This window comes from Pelophylax lessonae, assembly GCF_965119305.1.
Source record: "Pelophylax lessonae genome assembly, chromosome: 8".
Taxonomy (NCBI): domain Eukaryota; kingdom Metazoa; phylum Chordata; class Amphibia; order Anura; family Ranidae; genus Pelophylax; species Pelophylax lessonae.
Window position 1 is genome coordinate 127,548,583 of NC_138775.1, and position 26,211 is coordinate 127,574,793.

Consider the following 26,211-nt stretch of genomic DNA (forward strand, 5'->3'; position numbering starts at 1 on the left):
CTAGTAGGAGAATCCACCAACTGTGACATGTAGTTATCCTGTAAGGTTTCCGTAAATAGACGGGCCTTTTCTGAGTGTGCAGTCCCCTCTTCCCAGTCAATGTCGGGATAATTGAAGTCCCCCAATATGATGACTGATCCCAGTTTTGCCACTTTACCCAATAGTGCTAAAAATTCCAGCTCTACCTCCTCCCTTTGGTTGGGTGGCCTATAGCAAACCCCCACAATTACTGTTCCCTTTTCTTCTTCCCTATGGGGTTCTACCCACACGGATTCTAACTCCATACTCATCCCTTCCGTAATGTCACTCCTCTCTATCACCTTTACATTGTTCTTGACACAGAGACATAACCCTCCCCCTCTTTTTCCTACCCTGTCCTTCCGGTACACCGAATACCCTTGTATATTGGCCAGCCAGTCATGTGAGGGGTCGAACCAAGTCTCCGTTATTCCCACAAGGTCTATGACATCCTCATGTACTAACATTTCCAACTCATCCATTTTATTAGCTAGGCTCCTGGCATTAGCATATACCCCTCTTAGTTTTGTGGAAGTTAATCGTGAATGGTGATTATGTTTATTCCTGTTTGGTCTGAGGTTTTCCCGCACAGACCCCCCAATTGACGTTATTGAACTACTGTCGCTGCTGACTCTACTACTGCCTTCTTTCCTTTGCTCCCTCCTGACTGACTCTACTTCTGAGCCCTCCCCCCCCGTCTCCTAGTTTAAAAGCCTCTCCAACTTGGTGGTCATCTTTCTCCCCAAAAGAGCTGTACCGTCCCCATTAAGGTGCAGCCCATCCTTACTAAAGAGCCGGTAGCTGACTGAGAAGTCAGCCCAGTTCTCCAGGAACCAAAACCCCTCCTTCCTACACCAATTCCTCAGCCACTTGTTAAGTTCCCTAAGCTCCTTCTGCCTCTCCTGTGTGGCTCGAGGTACAGGCAGTATTTCAGAGAAAACCACCTTGGAGGTCCTATTCCTCAATCTATTACCTAAGTCCCTGAAATCATTCTTTAGGGTCCTCCACCTTCCTTTTACTTGGTCATTAGTGCCCACATGCACAATGACCGCTGGGTCATCCCCAGCCCAGCCCAGCCCAATAATCTGTCTACCCGATCCGCGATGTGCCGAACTCGAGCACCCGGTAAACAAAATACTGTCCGGCTTCCGCGATCTTTTCGACAGATTGCCCTCTCTGTCCTCTTTATGATTGAGTCCCCAACTACCACAACCTGTCTAACCTTTCCTGAATCTCGGCCCCCCTTCCTCCTGGAGCCGCCACTCCCCTGGCAGCTGGGGGAGGGCGCCTGCTCCAGAACTGCCGCCTGCTCCAGAGCTGATAACCCCCTCAACCTGCAATTTGGCAAATTTGTTAGGGTGTACCAACTCAGGACTGGCCTCCCTGACACTCTTCCCACTACCCTTCCTAATGGTCACCCAGCTGCCCACCACTGATGCCTGCGTCTCCTCTACTCCTTCCTCCTCTATGCTGGCCCCTTGTTACGCTGAGCCTCGGAGCGCTCACAGCATATGCCCCCAGGCAGCACTCCAGCGTCTCGGCGTGTGCGTCCCCGCTCTCTAGGGCGCGCGCGCGCCGGGACTCTTAGATTCAAAGGGCCAGTGCACCAGTGATTGGTGCCTGGCCCAAAGTGGTTAAGGGTTAAGGTTTGTGAGAGGCAGTGCTGACTTAATTAGGCTTCACCTGTGCACTGCCCATAAATACCTTCTCCTCCCACAGCTTCCTGCCGGATCTTTGTGCCTTGTGCCTCTGAGAAATCGTTCCCTACTGTGTTAGTTTGCCTTGCCTGTTGCCGAACCCGTTGCTACCGACTACTCGCCTTTGAACCTTTGCCGCCTGCCCTGACCTCTGCTACGTCCGACTACGCTCTTGCCTACTCCCTGTGTACCATGCCATATCAGCTGCCAGAGAGGTCGAGTTGTTACTAGGGGACACGACCTGGTAGTTACCGCCGCAGCAAATCCATCCCGCTTTGCGACGGGCTCTGGTGAAGACCAGTAGCTGCTTAGAACTGGTCCTCTAGTACAACCCGCGCCATCGCCTCTCTGGTCCAGAGGATCCACTACCAGTCCTGCTGGTTCGTGACAGTAAGATCCGGCCATGGATCCCGCTGATGTTCCCCTGCCAAGTCTAGCGGACCTCATCACCATTGTGGCCCAGCAGGGTCAACAGCTGGCCCAGTTGACCGCTATGTTGCAGCAGCTCCTGCCTTCTCAGCAACAGCCAGCTCCTCCGTCTGCACCTGCGGCATCACCTCCGCCAGCAGTTGCCACCTGTTCCAGAATCCATTTGTCCCTACCAGACAAATATGACGGAGATCGAAAGCAGTGCCGTGGGTTCCTGTCGCAGTGCTCTCTTCACCTCGAGCTACTGTCCGACCAGTTTCCTTCTGAGCGAGCCAAGGTAGCCTTTATTCTCAGTTTACTGTCGGGAAGGCCCAGGCCTGGGCTACACCACTATGGGACCACACAGATCCTGCCACCGCTTCTGTCCAGAGCTTCTGCCTAGAGTTCCGGAATGTTTTTGAGGAGCCTGCCCGGGTTACCTCCGCAGAGACTGCCCTACTAAACTTGACCCAAGGAGGTTCTTCCGTGGGTGACTATGCCATTCAGTTCTGCACCCTGGCCTCTGAGCTGAACTGGAACAATGAAGCCCTTTGCGCCACCTTCAAGAAGGGGCTTAACAGCGAGATAAAGGACATCCTGGCTGCACGTGAGCTTCCTTCCACTCTTAGTGACCTCATCTTGCTGGCCACTAGGATAGACAAGCGTTTCGCTGAAAGACAAGAGGAACTCCTCCTTGAAAAGGAAAAAGCTCGTCCTAGACGCTACCCTCGCCTGGCTCCCGTTTTTCTGCGTCCACCTCAACCCGCTACTGGGCCTCCCGCCGTGGAGGCCATGCAGGTGGATCGGTTATGCCTGACTCCGCAAGAACGAGCCCGCCGCAGAGACAAGAACCTGTGTCTGTACTGTGCCAGTACCGAGCACTTCCTTAGAGATTGTCCTCTCCGTCCACCGCGTTCGGGAAACGCTCGCACCTAGTAAACGTGGGAGAGGCGTTGCTAGGTGTGGATTCCTCCTCTCCACATCTCATCATACCCGTGCAGTTGATCATCTCTTCCAAGTCCTCTTTCTCCGCAACCGCCTTCTTGGATTCCGATTCAGCTGGCAACTTCATTCACGCCTCCTTGGTTGACAAGTACCGTATTCCAGTAATCCGTCTACCCAAGCCATTTTTCATCTCTACTGTTAACGGTGAGAGACTCTCTGCCACCGTGCAGTTCCATACCCAGCCTCTGCAGATGGACATCGGAATATTTCATACCGAGACTTTAGAGTTCTTTGTCCTTCCCTTCTGTTCCTCCGAACTCCTCCTGGGTCTGCCTTGGCTTCAACGTCATAGTCCTGTCCTGAATTGGTCCACCGGTGAGATCCTGCGTTGGGGTTCCTCCTGTTCTGACCGCTGTCTCAAGCCTGCTCTGGTCAAACAGGACCCGCCAGTTTCTCCGCCTCCTGGGCTGCCCAAGCCATACCATTCCTTTGCGGATGTCTTCTGCAAGAAACAAGCTGAGGTTGTTCTTCCTCCTCACCGACCCTACGATTGCCCGATCGACCTGATACCCGGTTCTACTCCACCTCGGGGCAGAATTTATCCTCTCTCACCTCCTGAGACTCTTGCCATGTCCGACTATATACGTGAGAACCTACAGAGAGGATTCATAAGAAAATCTTCTTCTCCTGCTGGGGCCGGTTTTTTCTTCGTGACAAAAAAAGACGGCTCCCTCTTAATAAAATTACCATCAAGAACCGTTACCCTCTGCCTCTAATCTCTGAGCTATTTGATCGTCTCCGAGGGGCAAAGATCTTCACTAAATTGGACCTTCGAGGGGCCTATAATCTGATCCGTATCCGTGAGGGAGACGAATGGAAGACAGCCTTTAACACAAGGGATGGGCATTTTGAGTATTTGGTGATGCCCTTTGGCCTCTGCAACGCACCTGCTGTCTTCCAGGAATTCGTCAATGATATTTTCAGGGACTTACTTTACACCTGCGTGGTCGTATACCTGGATGATATCCTCATCTTCTCCTCCAATTTGGACCAACACCGGGCCCATGTGCGACAAGTCCTTAATCGTCTTAGGAGGAATCGCCTGTACGCTAAACTTGAAACATGTATTTTTGAACGGACCTCCCTGCCTTTCCTGGGATACATTATCTCAGCCCAAGGACTTCAAATGGACCCAGCCAAGCTCTCGGCGGTTCTGTATTGGCCACGCCCCTCTGGTCTCCGAGCCATTCAAAGATTTCTGGGCTTTGCGAATTATTACAGGCAATTCATCCCTCACTATTCCACTCTGGTAGCTCCTATCGTGGCTCTCAACAGAAAAGAAGCTAACCCCAAATCCTGGCCTTCCCAAGCCGAGGAAGCCCTCCAGTCCCTGAAATCTGCCTTTGCCTCTGCACCCGTTCTCTCTAGACCAGATTCCACCAAGCCATTCTCTCTTGAAGTGGATGCCTCCTCGGTGGGAGCCGGAGCTGTCCTCACCCAGAAGTCTTCCAGGGGCAAGACTTCAACTTGTGGCTTCTTTTCGAAAACATTCTCTCCCGCAGAGAGAAATTACTCCATTGGGGACAGGGAACTGCTGGCTATTAAATTGGTACTGGAGGAATGGAGACATTTACTCAAGGGCGCCACACATCCTGTGTACATCTTCACGGACCACAAGAACCTGGCTTATCTCCAGTCTGCTCAGAGATTAAATCCCCGTCAGGCCCGTTGGTTTCCGTCTGGCTTGTAAGAACATTAGGGCAGATGCTCTGTCTCGCTCCTCTGATGTGGTGGGCGACGAGTTAACACCTCAATATATTATCCCTCCAGAACGCCTTATTACAGTCGCTCCCGTGGACCTGCGCCTTCTTCCTCCTGGCAAATCCTACGTACCTCCACGTCAGCGGTTGCAAATTCTCAAGTGGGGCCACGCCTCCCCTTTTGCCGGTCATCCAGGGGTGCTAAAATCTCTCCAACTAATCTCCCAAAGGTACTGGTGGCCTTCTCTGAAGAAAGATGTCTCGGACTTCGTCCAGGCCTGTATGATTTGCGCCCGGGATAAATCGCCTCGCCAAAAACCAGCGGGCCTCCTCTTGCCTCTACCTGTTCCTGAAATTCCCTGGTCTCACATCGCTATGGACTTTATTACAGATCTTCCCTCCTCCCATGGCAAGTCCGTTATTTGGGTCGTGGTGGATCGATTCTCCAAGATGGCTCACTTTGTACCCCTGCCCGGTCTACCCTCTGCACCCATGTTGGCCAAACAATTTTTCCAACACATCTTCCGTCTCCATGGCCTTCCCAAACATATTGTCTCAGATCGTGGGGTACAATTCGTCTCCAAATTCTGGAGGGCTCTATGTGCTCAGCTCGGGATCAAATTGGACTTTTCTTCTTCGTACCATCCTCAGTCTAACGGCCAAGTAGAACGGGTGAACCAAATTTTGGGTGACTATCTGCGTCACTTTGTATCCTCACGCCATGACAACTGGGCTGATCTACTTCCCTGGGCGGAGTTCTCCTACAACTACAAACAATCCTCTGCTTCTAACAAGTCTCCTTTCTTTGTAGTTTTTGGCCGTCATCCTCTTCCACCTCTGCCGCAGTCTCCCACTCCTTCTGTACCTGCCGTTGACAGTCTTGTACAGGACTTTTCCTCCATCTGGCGAGAAACCCACGCTGCTCTCCTCAAGGCTTCCGCCCGTATAAAGGTTCAAGCTGACAAGAGACGCAGATCTCCTCCAGAATTTCGCCCGGGTGGCACGGTGTGGCTCTCCTCCAGGTACATCCGATTTAGGGTCCCAAGTTACAAGTTGGGCCCTCGTTTCTTGGGACCCTATAAAATCAAGAGTCGTATCAATCAAGTTTCTTATCAGCTCCATCTTCCTCCCTCCCTCCGAATCCATAACTCCTTCCATGTCTCCCTTCTTAAACCTGCTGTCTTTAACCGTTTTCCTCCCAAGCTTGTTTCTCCCACCCCTGTCGCCGGTACCTCAGATATATTCTCTGTTAAGGAGATCTTGGCGACCAAGATCTCCCGGGGAAAAAGATTTTTTTTGGTCAACTGGGAGGGCTGCGGTCCTGAGGAGAGGTCATGGGAGCCGGAGGAGAACATCCTGGACCGCAGCCTCATCCTCAAGTTCTTCGGTACCAAAAAGAGAGGGAGACCAAAGGGGGGGGGGGTACTGTTACGCTGAGCACTCCGGGCCCCCTGCTGGCCTCGGAGCGCTCACAGCGTATGCCCCCAGGCAGCACTCCAGCGTCTCGGCGTGTGCGTCCCCTCTCTCTAGGGCGTGCGCGCGCCGGGACTCTTAGATTCAAAGGGCCAGTGCACCAGTGATTGGTGCCTTAAGGGTTAAGGTTTGTGAGAGGCAGTGCTGACTTAATTAGGCTTCACCTGTGCACTGCCCATAAATACCTTCTCCTCCCACAGCTTCCTGCCGGATCTTTGTGCCTTGTGCCTCTGAGAAAGCGTTCCCTACTGTGTTAGTTTGCCTTGCCTGTTGCCGAACCCATTGCTACCGACTACTCGCCTTTGAACCTTTGCCACCTGCCCTGACCTCTGCTACGTCCGACTACGCTTTTGCCTACTCCCTGTGTACCATGCCATATCAGCTGCCAGAGAAGTCGAGTTGTTACTAGGGGACACGACCTGGTAGTTACCGCCGCAGCAAATCCATCCCGCTTTGCGGCGGGCTCTGGTGAAGACCAGTAACTGCTTAGAACCCGGTCCTCTAGTACAACCCGCGCCATCGCCTCTCTGGTCCAGAGAATCCACTACCAGTCCTGCTGGTTCGTGACCCCCCTGCATTAATTATGCCTCTGCATTATCGATGTCACCTTCCCCACCACTAACATTAGAGATCTCGGAGTAAGCAGCAACAGCGGGGACCAACCTCATGCGACTGATCTGGGTAATGTCGTCAGAGTGCTGAGTGGCAGCTGTTGCTACCTCCTCTTCCTGATCCAATGCCAAGAATGGCTGCGCATCGTAAATGTCTTGTGAGGGATTGGAAAATAATTCCTGTGGCTCAAGCGGAGGGTATATGGTGGTGGTGTTGGTGTCTTTGGGGGTGCACACAGCAGAGAGTGAAGAGGGTGCAGATAGAGAGGATGAGGAGGGTGCAGAAGAGGAAGACTGAGTGAGCCACTTAACCAAGTCTGGTGCGTCCTTTGACGTAATCGAACGCACCTTCTGCACCTTCCCACTTTGGCTCCGGCCTGGTGCTCCTGCCCTACCCCTACCACCCCTGCGGAAGGGCCTGCCTCTTCCTCTGCCTTTCATTTTTTAAATGACCATGCGACAAAAGTCTCTAGAGAACCACAGTATATGTGGAAGAAGGTATATAACACCCCGCTTCAATCTGTCGTTTTGGGGGGCCACTGGTATATCACACCAGTTATAAAAAAAATTCCCAGTAACTTTTGTCACTGTGTGTAGCAGAGTTAAAGCAGCGAAAGAGGCAAAATTTCTGCAGTACCCAAATACACTATTGTGAAAGTATATTGTTATATAACACCCGCTTCAATCTGTCGTTTTGGGGTGCCACTGGTTTATCACACCAGTTATGAAAAATATTTTCTAGTAACTTTTGTCACTGTGTGTAGCAGAGTTAACGCAGCAAAAGAAGCAAAATTTCTGCAGTACCCAAATACACTATTGTGAAAGTATATTGTTATATAACACCCCGCTTCAATCTGTCGTTTTGGGGTGCCACTGGTTTATCACACCAGTTATGAAAAATATTTTCTAGTAACTTTTGTCACTGTGTGTAGAAGAGTTAACGCAGCAAAAGAAGCAAAATTTCTGCAGTACCCAAATACACTATTATGAAAGTATATTTTTATATAACACCCGCTTCAATCTGTCGTTTTGGGGGGTCACTGGTTTATCCCACCAGTTATGAAAAATATTTTTTAGTAACTTTTGTCACTGTGTGTAGCAGAGTTAACCCAAATACACTACAATATGCTTTCTATATTAGAAAGTATATTATAAGTGTATTACACCCCTATACACTGCACACCAAACAATAGTACACCTATACCAGTCCTTTAACCACTTGCCGACCGCCGCACGACTATCTACGGCGGCGGTCAGCCCCTCACAGGCAAAGTGACGTAGGTCTACGTCGCTCGCCTGTGAGGGTTTAGGGAGCGAGCGCGCGCCGCCGGAGGCGCGCTCCCGCTCCCGCGTGGTCACGGACCCCCCCGCGCGCGTGACCGGCGGACCCGATCGCCGCCGGCCACTCTGCGATCGGCGGGGGAGAGGGAGATAGTCAGGCAGCTTGTGTAAACAAGCTGCCTGTCATTCTCCTCTCTGTATGAGAGCTGATCACATGGATCTACTATGTAGATCCATTGATCACTCTGCATACAGTTGAAGCCACAGCCAATCACAGTTAGAATCACGCCCCTAGGGACACACACAGCCCCTCCCTCTCAAATAAAGTTAACCCCTTCACTACCAGTGCATTTTTACAGTAACAGTGCATATGTATAGCACTGATTACTGTAGAAATGTCACTGGTAACCCCAAAAGTGTCAAAAATGTCAGTCAAGGGTCCGATCTGTCCGCCGCAATGTCGCAGTACCGCAAAAAAAATCGCAGATCGCCGCCATTACGCGTTAAAAAAAAAACAACAAAAATGACAAAAATCTTTCCCTTTGTTAGTAAACGTAATAACTTTTGCGCAAACCAATCAAAATACGCTTTTTGCGATTTTTTTTACCAAACATAGGTAGCATAAAACAAATTGGCCGAAAATATTAAAAAATTTTGATTTTTACATTTTTTTTTGGGGGAATTTCATATAAAAAAAAGGGAAAAATATTGCTATTTTTGCAAAATTTACGCTCTTTTTTTGTTTATAGCGCGTGATCAAAAAATCGCACAGGTGATCAAATACCACCAAAAGAAAGCTCTGTTTGTGGGAAAAAAAGGACGCCAAATTTGTTTCGGTACAGCGTCGCATGACCGCGCAATTGTCCGTTAAAGTCACGCAGTGCCGAATCGCAAAATGCCCTCTGGTCGTTTAGCAGCCAAATCCTCCGGGGCTTAAGTGGTTAAAGGACTTTTGTTGACCTATTACTGAGCAATTTGTGTCACTCAGTGCCGGTTCACACTGATGCGATGCGGGAACACTGCGAATATATCTGCGTGTTCCCGCATCGCATCCGCAGCACAGGCAGTTCACACTGCCGTATGCGATACCCTGGGGGTGTCAATTCAAAGTTAATGACACCCCCAGCTCAGATCGCATATCGCAGTGCAATCTGACGGTTCGCACAGAATCGGATCGCACTGGTGTGAACCACCATGCGATCCGATTCTGCTATGGACCAAAAAAAGGTTCACACTGATGCGATCACAGAGATTGCATGTAATTCGGAGCGCACTGCTCCTAAAATTACATGCGATGCCTGTGCGGTGCAAATTCAGCCATACAGTTTGTATGGCTGAATTCGCACCGCAATCGCAGTGAACATGCACAGGACCCTTTTTTTGGTCCGCAGCAGAATCTGAATCGCATGGTGGTTCACACCAGTGCAATCCGATTCTGTGATAACTGTCAGATCGCACTGAGATATGCGATCTGAGTTGGGGGTGTTGTTAACTTAACTGAATTGACACCCCCAGCATATCGCATATGGCAGTGTGAACTGCCTGTGCTGCGGATGCGATGCGGGAACACGCAGATATATTCGCAGCGTTCCCACATTGCATCAGTGTGAACCAGCACTGACAGTCTGTCCCTGCTCCCCACAGCAACCTCTCCCTACATTGACAAAATACAGAATATAGACACTTAGACAGTACACCTATACCAGTCCTTAAAATGACTTTTGTGGACCTATTACTGAGCAATTTGTGTCACTGACAATCTGTCCCTGCTGCACACATCAAACCTCTCCCTAAACTGACAAAAGGCGGAATGTAAAATGGCAGCCAGGTCAGATCTATTTATAAGGTAGGGGGTATGTCCATGTGCTGAAATGTCTCAATTGGCTGTCCTGTACCACCTGATGGATGTGTCATGGGTCAAAGTTCTTCACAATGTAAAAGAATATGGCGGTCGCGAACATCGCCATATGATTGCATGATCGGCAGACAGCGAACGAGCAAAGTTTGCCACGAACCGACCGCCGGGCGAACCGCAAGACCATCTCTACTCAAACAATCTGCTGGGAGACATTTAAGGTACATCTAAGGGGAGTCTTTATAGCTGAAATCAATGCTATCAAAAAATCATCATCTGCGTTTATGCTACAGATTGAAAGACAGGTGTGACAGTTGGAACTACAATATATCTCTATCTCTCTTGACTCCGCAAGGGAGGTGTGTATATCGGCCCATTATTCTCTGGATCGGTTGAAAATCTCCGCTGCGGAATGTTTTTTCTCTAAAATGGCGTTCTATGATGAGGGAAAGAAGACAGGATGGTTACTTACTAGAATAGCTAGGCCCCACCAGTCTTCCCCACCATAGGTGCCATACATGCCTCTGATGAATGTATAGTGAACACCCCTGAACTTATCACTAAGGAGCTGACTCAATTCTATGCTACCCTATACCAATCACAGAGTCAGTATCCCATGGAGGAAATAACCACAACTTATATGAGTACTATCGAGCTGCCCACATTGAGGAATTGTCAGCAGTCTAAACTAGACTCCCCATTGACCTTGGAAGAGGTGCAAAATGCGGCTGCCTCGTTCCCTACATCCAAGGCCCCTGGGGAAAATGGAATTGTGATGGAGGTGTACATGAAGTATGGGGAATCTATTTTGCCAAGACTACTGCGGGTCTTTAATGCTACCTACAAAGTCCAGTGTTGCAAACCCCCTTAAGGGGAAATTTACTGGCAAGACACCAACATTTACAAATGGCACCAATTTTTTACTGGCAAAATTCATGAAATTTACTGACAGAGCCGTATTTTTTACAGACACTGCAAAAAAGTACCTAAAATGACCATTTTTAGTGCAAATATCAATATTTTAACAACAAACATATAGCTAGTGCTACTGTAAAAACCATATTTCTCCATTTACATGAAGGTCAAGTTACTATAACCCAGCCAGCACAGAATTCCCCCTTACATCAGAGTCTGCAGGAATCCCCCTTACAGTGGAAGGGAACTCTTAAGTAAAGAAGAACGCTACAGATTATGATCTAGGGGAGGAATTCTGATGTAGGGGGGGCTCTGGTGACCAGAGATCACCTTATATCAGAGTCCACTGAGTTCCCCTTTACATCAGAGTTCCCACTTACATAAGGGTCCGCAGAGTTCCCCCTTGTACTGTAAGGGGGAATCCTGCAGACTCTGATGTAGAGGGGAACACCAGGAACTCTGATGTGGGGGGTACTGTGGTGACCAGAGACCACCTTCCACAGAGTGAATACACTAGGGTAAGGGGGGAGATTACTAATATATGGGGGACCTTTATATCAGTGCCCCCCTACAATATTTTATTCTATCCCCCCCTTACATCACTGCCCTCCCCATCAGACTGACCTCGCAGCACTGTCACCACTGACCCCATCTCAGATGCACCGTGCAGGGCTCAGTCAGACAGCTCCAGTTGTATCCTATAGTCTCCTTTCCACAGTCCACACACGTCTGTCTCCTCCTGTGACCCCCATTCCAGCGGCGATCCCACTCATGACTCCTCTCTAGACTCCCCCTTAGAGACTGCATACATGATAAAAGACAAGAGATGGTCAGAGGCTGTTGACATGATACAAGAGATGGTTTGAGACTGCGGGCATGGTATAGGAGTTGACCAGAGACTGGACATAGTACAGGAGACGGTCAGAGACTGCGGACATGCTAGAGTAACAATCATAGACTGCGGACATTCTACAGGAGACGGTCAGAGACTGCGGACATGCTACAGGAGATGGTCAGAGATTGCGGACATGCTACAGTAGACGGTCAGAGACTGCGAACATGCTACAGGAGGTGGTCAGAGACTGAAGGCATGGTACAGGAGACGGTCAGAGACTGCGGACATGCTACAGGAGATGGTCAGAGACTGCGGACATGTTACAGAAGATGTTCAGAGGCTGCGGACATGCTACAGAAGATGTTCAGAGGCTGCGGACATGCTACAGGAGATGGTCAGAGACTCCAGACATGCTACAGGAGGTGATCAGAGACTGAGGGCATGGTACAAGAGATGGTCAGAGACTGCGGACATGGTACAGGAGGTGATCAGTGACTGCAGGGATGGTACAGGAGGTTTGTCAGAGACTGTGGACACAGTACAGTAGGTGGTCAGAGGCTGCACAGACATGGTAGTATCCTCACCCCCTCACAGTAGTTTCCTCCTCTGTCCTCCTTCATGTTACCTCTCCACATCAGTGTCCTCCTCCTGTGCCCCTTTTATCTCTCCCACATCAGTGTCCTCCTGTGCTCCTCTTACTTCTCAACAGGCACATCGATGTCCCCCACTGCCCCCTTCATGGCTTCAACCTGTCCTCCTCTGCCCCCTCACTTACTTAAGGAGTATCCTTACTCCTCCTCACTCCTCCTTGGCTCCTCTTCTGCTGTAGTGGAAAGGTGCTGCTGAGAACAAGTGCCTTCCATTCAAAAATGGTGCCAGGCAGCCCCATTACGTAACTGCACATCCTCCACCCGGCCGAGCCTGTACGAGTTTTCCCTAGCTCGGCAGGCGTCGGCCGTCGGAACGGCGCATGCACAGTTATACTTTCAGCCCGCAGTCATCTTTTTTACAGGCACCGCTGCCCATAACAGACATTTACTGGCAGCTCGAAAATGGGCTGAAATTTACAGGCTGCCCGTAATTAACGGGCGGTTGGCAACACTGCCTAAGTCTATGTCAAGGGCTAACATCATTAAGAATTAAAAAAAAAAAAAAAGGGCTAACATCATCCTGCTCCTAAAGCCGGGTAAAGACCCACTGGATCCAGGGTCCTATAGGCTGATCTCATTGCTGCATAGCAATGTTAAAATATTAGCCAAGATACTTGCCCTGCTTCTCAATGAGGTTATTTTATCTATTATACACGCTGACCAAGCGAGATTCATGCCACCAAAGTACACATCCTTGAACTTAAGAAGGCTATTCCTCAATATACAGACACAGCGGATAATATGGACCAACGTGCGCTACTGTCCCTGGACGCCAATAAAGTCGACAGAATAGAGTGGGTTTTCCTGTGGGCGGTGCTGACTAAATTTGGCTTTGGTGAAAGATTCATTAAATGGGTACAACTCCTGTACCAAGCCCCTAAGGCTGCTATCAGGTGCAGTGATAGGGTTTCACCTGCCTTCATGTTGAGACATGGGACTAGACAGGGGTGCCCCCTCTCTCCGTTGTTATTTGCAGTTGCAATCGAGCCACTGGCCCTAATCTGTGCTATCCTTTAATTACAGGATTTAGATATGGCAAATTACAAGAAATATATGCTGTATGCAGATGACATGCTACTCTTCTTGGGAGACACTAACACCTCCCTAGAACCTCTCATGGACACAATTTCACAATTTGGTCACTTCTCCGGTCTAACATTTAACTGGACGAAGTCAGCTCTATTACCACTGAATGTTGGATTGGGGCAGTCAGTTGCGATGACCTGTCCTATTCCCACCATCACATCCTTTAAATATCTGGGAATTCACGTTAACTCCAACATATTGGATTATTGCTGTCTCAATATACATCCTCTTATTTTGGTGTGATTCTTGCGCTGTCTTGGAGACTCAATATTAAATCTTTATCCCTGATGCTGCTCGTATATTAACTGAAACCATGAACAGTGTACTAAGTATATATTGGGGGTGAAATACTGCGCTTCAGGGATATTATATGTGATCATTAAAGTCACACTCTATATACTGATGTTAGTGTGCACACCAAGAAAATTATAAATACATAAATAAATACATCAATCAATCACAGTTTTCTTCAATATCATTCTATATAAAGGTAGAGGGGGAAACCAATGCGCTACCAATGGGGCAAAATGTAAAGGAATGTAAATAAGATGAAATATTGTAAATAGTGGAACACTGAAATCAGCAGCTGATTGAGTAGTGTCACCAGATACTTGCTAAACGATATAGAAGGAGGAAAATCAGCGCTTGATTTCTGAAATGGTGGACCACGGAAGTAGCAATAAATAAGTGGAATAAGAGATGAAGATCAAATAAAAATACAACCAATGTTGTGTGCAGGATATTCCAAAAATTGGGGGAACAATGAGGGAAAACAATGTCCAAAGAATGATCATTAATGTTGAAGAAATGACAATGTGAATAAAAATAATGAATCATATATCAATCCATCAATCAAATAAATAAATAGATGTGCTGACAATGCAAACTGTGCAAAATGGCAAAATTAGTGCTGCAGTGCTAATAAATAATAAATAGATAAATAGAGTGGTCAGCGAACAATCAATAAGAACAAATATAATGAAAGTGTTGGTGGTGCTAAATATGCCAGGAATGAAATCAAATAGCAGCAAAAAGTGCTGTAAGTCAGCAAAAAGTGCTGTAAGTGCTAACAATGAGTTAACAAAGGAAAAAAGTCCATGTGCAACTATACAATGTGCACAAAACAATGTGCTAAATCATATATAGTGATTCTAGTGACTGTTCATTAGTGATCCAGTTAATCACTTCCGGTGACAATAGTGTGCGATTATTTGTGAGCTTTATCCAAAATCAAGTGCAATGGCCGCTCACCTCCATTAACACTCAAATGAGCGTTTTGGTGTAATATATCACCATAAGGGTAATCAAGGTGTTCTCCAATGGTGTAAGGGCTTTTAGATGTGGAAGGCTCCTCAGATCATAGAATAGTAGTACCAGTAGTGGATGTTCCCTCTCCTTCTATGGAGTGGTCACGGATCTGCGTTCTGATGTTTTCCTAGGACACTCACTCATCCAAATGACAAGAACTTAAAAACACTTACAGTTAAGTAAAACAATATGAGCTGCAAACAAACGCACCGCCGATGCGGTATACTCCGATGCTTCTGGTCTTGGCCGTAGACCGGAAGTGACGTCACCCGGCTTCTCTCGATGCGTTGCGTCACAACAAACACGTGACTTTTTCAAGGGTAAAGACGCTGGGTGACAGTCTCCGGGTATTTAAAGCATCATGGTAATCAATGGAACCAATCACTGTGAGGACGCCTTATGCGGTTAATGCATACGTTGCTGGAGGAATGCGGAACTTCTAATCAAATCATAATAACCTGGATTGATTAATAAGGGGATGTATAAAAATAACTTCAGTTGGAATAAATAAAAATGAGGCATAGGTCACAGGTGTAAAATATGACAATAAGATGTCCAAAAATGGATGTAAGATAGTAATTATCTGGGTGACGTGAGGATCAAGATAAAAAGGTGTACTATCATATCTGATGCCAATAAATAAAGCAACGTATGAATCAAAAGCATGGGGTGTGCTAAAATAAATATATCAAAATGAGGATAACCTCAGATAAAAAATATATAATAAATATGAAATCATAAATAACATCACGCGTAAATCAGGTGCTCATATAATGATGTAAAGTCCATAAGGGCAAATAGATAAGGTCGATCATGACATAAGATTGTGCAAATAAGAATCTTGGTGGGGAAAGAGACCAAAAATATTAATATATATATATAAAATATTAAGTTATTAATAGCTCAGGGTAACTCCGTAAAATGTGTATATAAAATAGATGGAGGAGAGATAAAGCCAGAAACAACAAGGGTAGGTATAAGAATAAATATATAAGGTCCACTCAAACATGAGTATAAGAGAATAAAGAATCTATCTGTATATCTAGCTGCAAAGGGATAATTCATAATCTGAGATGAAGCAGTTTAAATAATAATACAAAAGCATATTATTTACAGGAATAAGGTGAGAGGTTTGCACACCTAGAGGGGGTTATACACTGAAGAGCACCAGCACTCACACAGTAAAGAGGTGTATTAGAGGATACAGGATTGTTTATTGGGAGTTATTGGGAGTCTCTGCACCCCCCACCTCAAAGCACCTTGCCCCCATGTTGATGAGGACAAGGGCCTCATCCCCACAACCCTGGCCCCCGATGACGTCATCGGGAGGCCCCGCCCCCTCATGTCACAGATGACGTCATCTGTGACATGAGGGGGCGGGGCCTCCCAATGACGTCATCAGGGGCCACGCCCCTAATGGCTATATAATAAGCTGCAGAGACCGAAGACCGGCATAATCACCGGAGACGTCGTCGGAGGAGGACCGGAGGAAGAAGGAGAGCCGACAGCAAAAGAGCAGAAGACCGGAGAGGAGAAGAAAAGAAGAGAGGACAGCAGAAGGGCGGACAGCAAAAGAGCAGGAGAGGAGAACACAAGAAGAGCGGACAGCAAAAGAGCAGAAGACCCCGGAGAGGAGAAGACAAGAAGAGCCGGATGAAGATTTTTAATAAACTTTCCAAAACGTCTCCTGTCGTTATTTCCATACACTGCCTTTTATGTAGTGAATGAGTAGGGGTACAGTGTACCCCATACCCATTCACATAGGGAGGGGGTCCGGAATCTGGGGGGCCCCCTTGTTAAAGGGGGCTTCCAGATTCCGATGAGCCCCCTGCCCGCAGACCCCCACAACTTCCTGGCTTTTTGCCAGGAAGAATGGGTAGCTTTACCATTTGAGTAGATAAAGAGCCTCATCCACAAATACCACAAAAGACTTCAAGCTGTCATTGATGTTAAAGGGGGCAATACACGGTATTAAAAACTGGGGTATTAAAATTTTGATCAGCGTCATTTGGGTAGTTTCTGTTGTCATTAGGATTTAAAAAGAGTAAACACAGTTGATTGATCATGAATGGCTTCAGGCAAACACTAACCATGAGTGAAAGAAAAGTTTTTGTACTATCATTCAGATTCTCTGAAAAATGGCCAAGAAATCATCATCATCAGTAAACTTATGAGCACAACTGAATATATGTACGTGTTAAAAATTTGTGGTTGTGCTAGCGACTTACTCACTCTATCGGTTTTATGTAGATTATGAATAATTGTCACCGACATGTGTATCTATCTGTTATTGTATGTTTTCATTTCAATCTAATAAAAAACCTGTTGAATAAAAAAAAAAAAAAAAAAAAAAGAAAGAAAATACTGCCTTTTGTGAACTTTATTGGCCCCCTTTGTTGTATTTAAAGGTTTCAGTCATGTCATATTAAGTTCCGGAAGTCTCTCCTGTTATGTTTTATCCCTCAGACCTTACACAAATTTTTTTTTTACCCATCTTTGGACATGTTCTATCTCATCAATACGTTTTTGTAAGTGAGGTCCCCATAACTGAACAAAATATTCTAAATGAGGTCTCACTAAAAATCTATATAAGAGAAACAGGAGCTCTTTCCTTCTGCTGGTGACCCCTCTAGGGATGCATCCTAGAATTCTATTCCCTTTTTCCACTGTATGACCACAGTGTTTGCTCATTTTGCAATTGTTTTAAAAAGTACTTCCAAATATTTTTTCTATGTAGTGCTGGCCAACACTGTACCTCCAATGCTCTCTGTTCAATGTACTCTGTCAAGGGATTCTTTTTCCCCAGGTACAGTACATTATTTTAAATTTAGAAACCTTTAACTGCAGTTTCCTCTGCTTTGACCAATCTTCCAGTAATGCAAATCATGTTACATACATTTCCAGGGAGTCAACCCTATTGCACACCTTTGTGTCATTAGAACCAACCCTTTAGTTATATAACTTACATGTAGATTAAAGTGGTTCTAAAGGCTCAAGGTATTTTTACCTTCATGTTTTTACCTTCATGTGTGAATGGACATGCAGAGCCATGGAATGAGCCTGCCTTTGTGCCCCCACAGCAAGCAGCTTGCTGTGGGGGCACTTGACTGGAGGGAGGGTCCAGGGGGACTCAAGAAGAGGAGTATCGGGGTAACTCGGTGCAAAACCACTGAACAGAGCAGGTAAGTATAACATGCTATTTAAAAAAACAAGACTTCCATATGACTTTAAACAGAACAAAATCTAGTACAGGGGCTTGTGGTACATCATTAGTGACTGGTCACATCATTCAGATTCATTCAAGGGTTCAGCTATGGGCACCTAGGGAATAATAATTTGAGAGCGTGCCTGCCACAATGTGACAAATTATGAGTGTGGCAAATTATGCTAACAATGGGAGGGGGGGGGGGGCTTAAAATTTCACCCTATCCACATTCCTTAAGCCGGACTTAGATGGTAAGAATCTCGACCGATTCAGCTGGAATTCCAACCATGTATGCACAGACTGAATGTACCCAAGTTGATTAAAGGATCAACTTGGGTACAACCATTCTGACGGATTTTACGTGCGATTATAGGTAGTGGCTTCTTCAACCCAATCACAAGGGGCAACGCGTATTGGGGGAAACCGAGCCCGTGATGTCATGCTGTGCACTTGCCCAGGAGTTGAGCCGGCGTTAAACTGATGATACTGAATGCTTTTCCCAAGCTCTGTCTTTAGTAAGTGTATGTATATGCGGGAATAAAAGTTTTTAGAGTACACTATGGGCCCTTTCACAGGGGCTTTCCGATCAGGTCTGCCTGTCAGTTTTTCAGATTTTTTTCCAATTTTTTTTTTTTAATCCCTTTTATTCCTATTACAAGGAATGTAAACAGCCCTTGTAATAGAAAGCAGGTTATTTCCTCTTTAATGTGGGATCTGGGGTCAAAAATACCTCAAATCTCACATCTACACTAAATAACAAAAAGAAAAAGTAATTTTTTTTTCATGAGGAAAAAAAATGGGCCCTTTAGGCCATTGGAAGGAAGTGACGTATGATGTCCCTCCGGTCCTCCAAGGCCATAGAGTCGAGTGGGGGCCAGCTTGCCCTCACTAGACTTCCTGTCTAGGATGCCATCAGACTGGATTGTTTTCCCCAATACCGACTGTAATGATATTGTGCGCTGGGACACCAATTTGTCAAACAGCCATTTTAGTTTCAGAGCTCAGCCATGAAAGTTTAAAAGCCAAAAGGCACTCCTCCACCAGCCCCCACCTTATCCTAATTAACATTAGTATGCAAGCTTCAAAAGGAACTGTTACTGGATGGAAAAGGACCTGTGGGTACTGGTAGACAACAGGCTTGGCAGTGGCATGCAATGCCAAGCTGCTGCAAGCAAAGCGAACAGAATGCTGGGGTGTATAAAAAAGGGGATTCACTCCAGAAATAAAGAGATTATTCTCCCACTCTACAAGACTCTGGTCCGGCCACATCTGGAGTATGCTGTCCAGTTCTGGGCACCGGTCCTCAGGAAGGTTATGCTGGAACTGGAGAGAGTCCAGAGAAGGGCAACAAAAATAATTAGGGGAATGGAGGACATCAGCTATGAGGAAAGACTACAGGCACTGAACTTATTCTCTCTGGAGAAGAGACGATTGAGGGGGGATATGATATCAATGTACAAATACTGTACTGGCGACCCTAGCATAAAGAACAAACTTTTCAGAGAAAGGGAATACAATAAGACACGTGGCCACTCACTAAAACTTGAGGAAAAAAGGTTTAAGCTTAAAATACATAGGGGGTTCTTTACTGTCAGAGCAGTGAGGATGTGGAATTCTCTTCCACAAGCAGTCGTATCAGCAGGGAGCATTGATAGTTTCAAAAAACTATTAGATGGGCACCTTAAAGACCACAACATACAGGGGTATACAATGTACGGTTAACAGCAAACACACACACACATCATAGGTTGAACTGGATGGACTGATGTCTTTTTTCAACCTCACAAACTATGTAACTATGTAACTTCAAATGAAAGCCTTATCTTAACAGACCCTGGCAGGTGCCGGGTCATAAACGAAGCAAACCTTATCTCAGCAGGCTGGGTTGTAAATTCCACAAGCCCAATTGTTAATTAGAATGTAACACATACATGTAGCAATTTATACCCATTTCATAAATGCAGATAGGAACATGACATATTAACCAAAAGTATATATTTAAATGCCAAATAAAATACCGATCAAATTAAGATCAAACACGATCACGTTCGCTCCTAGGGAAGACAAACTAGCGATCAGATGCCTTACGTGTCAGAGGTTATTACGGGATAACCTGTGTTTGGTGTCCATGGATGTAAAATTCAATGCCGTACAATAAAATATCAGTTTCAAGAATGTAACCATTACATATTTCAAGATATGAATTCTGTTATAAAATCTGTCTAAATGGGAGGTCCCTTAGCAGTTTATGAGCCTCCAGGGCTGCCCATGGACCCAGTGTTTATTGGTCAAGTACTTCTGGTGACACCCCCTGCGGGTCAGAAAAGAGAGAAGCTGATGGAGCTCTCAGCTCTCATTTTACCATAAAAGCAGAAACATCAAGCTGGAGGACCGATCACACATGTTCAGCTTCTGAAACGAAGATACACTTGGGACTTTGAATGCAAGTATTTCATTTCTAATTCTTTATCTATTCTTCTAAATTGCTGAATTGCGTCTCTATTTCTTTGTAACCAATTTTTCTGTAAATATTTTTATTTGCACCAATTTTAACCTTTTTTTATAATTAAACCTTATTTTGAAAAGTGTTAATTTTGTCTCTAAGCTCTTAAACGCAAGCTAACCAAAGAACCTGCCTCTTGGAAGAGCGCTACTGTATAGAATAAACCCTCTGAACATTCCTTTCTGAGGTGACAGTATGTGTTACAGATGATTATTCTAAAGTCATAATTGGTATTTCTAAAATTACGAGCATCCACTGGGCTCATCCTAACGTAGCGGTGGTGGCAGAGAAAGGGTTAGTTGCTTAATTAGCCCGGTGACAATCGCACTCAGCCTGCTGGCATCTAGATTGTGGTCCCGCAAGCTGGACAATCTGTGTGCCGGGTGCAGCTAAGAGTGGCATTGTTACGCAAGTGACGGCAGGGTGTGAGATTGCCTGGTCTTTGGTCACGAGTTGGATTAGAAGGCCAGGGGTCTGATACCCGCCACCGTCACACCGATGGTTAAGGTGAGCAGGGAAAATGACCAGAAAGCGGCGGGAGGGGGCACCTCTCCCGTCACACATAAAAGTGATCCCGCGTTGAATCTGCCACTGGGACCACTTTTATTTTAAAGCAGACCGCCGGCCCAGTAAAAAAATACCGGGGCTATGGCAGCTGTCTGCTGCCATAACCCCCGTATTTTAACATCAAAGTACCGACGTATAACTGCGTCAGGCGGTCTGGAAGTGGTTAAGGGGACTAAGCAGCTGGTCTCTGTGACTTATACCTGGAATACAGTATAACACAGGCAATTTCTTTTCAAGTTTGGGGCGAGCAGGTTTTTCACTTGGTGAAGGATGAGCGCTATAGGATGAAATATTTCTGAAGACACTGGGTGTTTTTCCCACTTTGATCTATCTTACTCAGGATTATTGTACTTTGTAAATTGTATTATATTGGACTATTATGCAATTTTGAATGAACTGTGGGATTTCATAATTTTGCACTATATTGCACTTTATGTCATATGCAAATGCTCATTTGTGTAGTTACTGCACTTTATGAGATATATATATTTGCTATATATATATATTGTGGGAGATTAGCTCGGTGGCGGGTATGGATGACCCCTTTGGGGGGTGCGTTTACACAGGGAGATAGCCGAGAAGTGGTTGCAAACAACAGTTCGGTTTATTCATGCAATTTTCTTCACCAGACTGCAAGCGTAAAAAAAAACAGCAAAATAAAATAAAACACAAAATAAATCCTTGCCACTGTGGGCGGCTACCTTCTCACATACAGGAACCTACCTACGGAGTCTGTCTCCAACCCTCTGTTGGGCAAACTTTGCTGATCCTACAGCAGACACTCAATAGTCCATGTTTTTTCTTCATACAACAAATGTCCATTTAACATGTCCCTTTTCTCTTCACATAGAACACATTCCTTTGTTTGTCTCTTCACATAGCAAACAGTGCATTTATTTCTTCCACATAGAAATAGTCCAAGACCTCACCTTGAGTAGTCTTCACACTTTTTACCCTTATCAGCGGACATCGCTCCAGGAGGTCTTCCCCTCCTATGCTCACACAGCTTCAGGGGGCACCCATCTGATTGTCCTCCGCTACCCACACGGCGTCAGGAGACAGCAATCCTTCTCCCAGGCTCTCACAGCGTCGGGAGGCACACATCTGACTGTCCTCCTCTCCCCAGCCCACACGGCGTCAGGAGGCAGCAATCAATCGACTTCCTCTGGACCAATTATAGAGGCCTTAATTTCCTCATTCTGAACAGCTGAAGTCTGTTCAACGTCCTTAGACAGTTCTGGCTACCTTTGCAGCCGACACACTATAGTAATTGGTGAATTTTCTAAACCAGGTGGAAATGTATCTCCTGTTTGTGACTACATCCACAGATTTACCTGACTTCCTGTCACATACCCCCCCCCCCTCTTGTTTCAACCTTAGGGTTGGGGCACATATTTCCAGGCACGCATGTGTCAGGCACTGCTCTTGACTCTCACTGATAAGCCTCCTAGTATCTTCCCTCCCCAGTTCATTAACAACTGCTAACTTTTGTTGAAATGCTTGTAGGGGTGGCTCTTTCTTTAAGTCCGTTAGCTTGTCTATACACACTTGTTTTGGCTGATCCTCTCCATCTTCATATAGCCAATTCTCCGTATCTTCATGCTTCAGGATGAAACTGTTTCTGTCATCTTCATTGACAGATTTCTCATAAATGTCAGACAACTTGTCCCTCATCTCATATACACATTCTTCAACTGCATTTTTGGCATCATTTTGCTCCTTCTCAGGTTTGTCCTGCATAACCATCTGTCCTATCCACCAAGGAGGACCGTGATCCATAGGCAACTCAATTGGGCTAGTCTTAATGTCTTCAACATTCTTGAGCCACCTATCTCTGCAATCAATAAATGTTTTCCACAAAACTTTGAGAACCTCTGCTTCACTAAGCTTTGTTCCAAGTAGGGACTCTTGACGTCCCTCTGTGACTTGATCAACTTTCCTTCCACCATCATATGGGTCAAAGGCAACAACACAGTCTATTACAGGTTTCTTCAATGCACTTTCTGCTGAACTATTTGACTGCTCAAGGTCACCTAGTTCCTTTTCTTTATCTGAACTCCACATGGAATGTATCTCCAGATCACGCTCAAACTTCTGCCACCTGTCTTTCACCAGTTCCATTTTGGAAATATTACCTGAAAGGCACTTATTAATTTGCTTCACGTTTTCACCAACAGCCTTAGTTTTCTCCACTAGGTGGAGCTTTTGAAGGAAATGTTTATTCCAGAGGGGTGATTCAAGCAACATGTCATCAAATTTCTGATGCTCACTCAGGACAGACCCCAAAACACTGATCCTTTTATAAACTGCATCAGGCACACTATCCCCTCTTTGGGACAGATCCTCTGTCGCCTGTAATTCCTCTTCAAGTTCCTGCAACGGAATCTTCATTTCTTCTACTTGCTGTTCTAAGGCTCGCTTAGACTTTTCTAGCTCCTGAACGCTTTTCCCAACATCATCCTGGGAGCTGACTAAATATTCCATTTCTGTACACAGCTGTTTGTTAACTCTTTCTAGTTCAACCTTACACTCTAGAGCTTCCTCCAAAGAGCGAGCCAAGAACAGGGCTTTGCTCTCTTTATCACACGCCTCCGCTTCTGCACGGTCGCGTTCTTCTGCATATTTTGCAGACACAGTCTTCTCCTCACCAAGCATCTGATCAAACTTCTTTTTCACATCTTCAACACTCTCTAATGAACCAACGCTTTCTTCCATGTGTTTTTTCATATCCGCTATCTGAGCTTGCAGTGTTGCGACTTGCTCTGATAGGTTTTTCTTGGCTTCCTACTCCTCTTTTAATTGTTTCAGGATGCCATTTTTCTCAACTTCCATTTGTTTTAGTTTTGGGCTAAAACTCAGCCTTTGACACCTCTCTTCCTGTAAGAGTTCCTGCGTGTCTTGCAGCTGCGATTCCAAGATAGAGAAATCTTTGGCAATTTCTCTAGATTTGCTGTCTGCTTGAGAAAGCTGATTTGTGACATTGTCCAACTCAACCTGCAGTCGGTATGCCTTCTCTGACAGCTTAGCACACAATCCGTCACCTTCTGACACCTTGACTTGCGATTCCAGAAGCTGTGCCTCTACTTTTTTTCTCTTATGTTCAGAATCTCCTTTTCCCTGCATAAGAGCCTTCCCCTCATTGGCTAGTTTCTGGGAATGAGACTGTAATTCTGCCACACAGGCTTCTTTCTCCTTTAACTGCTGCTGGACACGTTGGACTTCATCTTTCCAACTTTCACAGTCCGTACACAATTCATCTACCACGTTGCTCAAAGTGGTGAGCTCACACACAGTACTCAGTAATTTAGCCTCTCTCTCACTTTTCTCCTTGTCGCTGAGAGACAATGTCGTTTTCAGAGCGACATTCTGTTCCTGCGCCTCCTGCAGGTCTATTTTTGTAGCTTCCAAAGTCTGAAGACTTTTTTCCAGCTGATTACGTAACTCCAACATATCACACATACTTTGCTTCTGCAAAGTCTGAATTTCAATTTCCTTTTCCATGAGGATGGTATCTTTCTCCATTATAGTCTCTCTACGTTTTTGCAACTCTGAAAAAAGAAGAGCAGTGGATTCTTCCCACTGTAACACCTGAGCCTGCAAGTTTCTATGCTCCATCCTAAGCAACTCCAGGGCTTGTTCCTTTTCTTCCATTTTCCATTGCAAGGCATCCAGCTCAGCCCTGCACACATACTCGGTTTCCTCCAAACCGATGGCCTCCATTTGCTGCTGGCGTCTCTGTTTCCAGCCTGCCATGCTCTCTTGATGCGCCTTTTGTTGAGCTGCAAAGCTCCGCTGTATCAGCATCTCCCCCATTTTGGGTTTACTTTTCATCTGAGAACACTGCGTCTCCATAACTGTTTCATTTGCACCAGTGTTGCCAGGGACAACAACCTTTCTCTTTAGCAGACTCTGTTCAGGCATGGATGGGGCTCGTTCAGGTGGTAGCATCCCCTCCATCCATAGAATTCGGTCTCTCATTTCAGCTATCTTTGCATCTTTCAGGCGTTTTGATCGCCCCATCTTCAATAACTCCACAATAAATTTTTCACAGTCCAGCAAAAAATTTTGAGACCACTGTCTCTTTAAATCCAGTAGCTTTTCTCTCTCTTGCAGGATCTCCTTTCCTGCACACACAGTTTGTGCAGTCTCATGCACCAGACAAAGTTCATCAAAAATTTTGAGACCACTGTCTCTTTAAAACAAGTAGTTTTTTTTTCTCTTTCAGGATCTCCTCTCCTGCACACACAGATTGTGCAATCTCATGCACCAGACAAAGTTCATAGAACAGATGCACTTCTTTGCAGGGATCTCTGCTTCTGCCCAATGCATACCTCCACCATATGTGGGAGATTAGCTCGGTGGCGGGTATGGATGACCCCTTTGGGGGGTGCGTCTACACAGGGAGATAGCTGAGAAGTGGTTGCAAACAACAGTTCGGTTTATTCATGCAATTTTCTTCACCAGACTGCAAGCGTCAAAAAAAACAGCAAAATAAAATAAAACACAAAACAAATCTTTGCCACTGTGGGCAGCTACCTTCTCACATACAGGAACCTACCTACGGAGTCTGTCTCCAACCTACTGTTGGGCAAACTTTGCTGATCCTACAGCAGACACTCAATAGTCCATGTTTTTTCTTCATACAACAAATGTCCATTTAACATGTCCCTTTTCTCTTCACATAGAACACATTCCTTTGTTTGTCTCTTCACATAGCAAACAGTGCATTTATTTCTTTCCACATAGAAATAGTCCAAGACCTCACCTTGAGTAGTCTTCACACTTTTTACCCTCCTCAGCGCACATCGCTCCAGGAGGTCTTCCCCTCCTATGCTCACACAGCTTCAGGGGGCACCCATCTGATTGTCCTCCGCTACCCACACGGCGTCAGGAGGCAGCAATCCTTCTCCCAGGCTCTCACAGCGTCGGAAGGCACACATCTGACTGTCCTCCTCTCCCCAGCCCACACGGCGTCAGGAGGCAGCAATCAATCGACTTCCTCTGGACCAATTATAGAGGCCTTAATTTCCTCATTCTGAACAGCTGAAGTCTGTTCAATGTCCTTAGACAGTTCTGGCTACCTTTGCAGCCGAC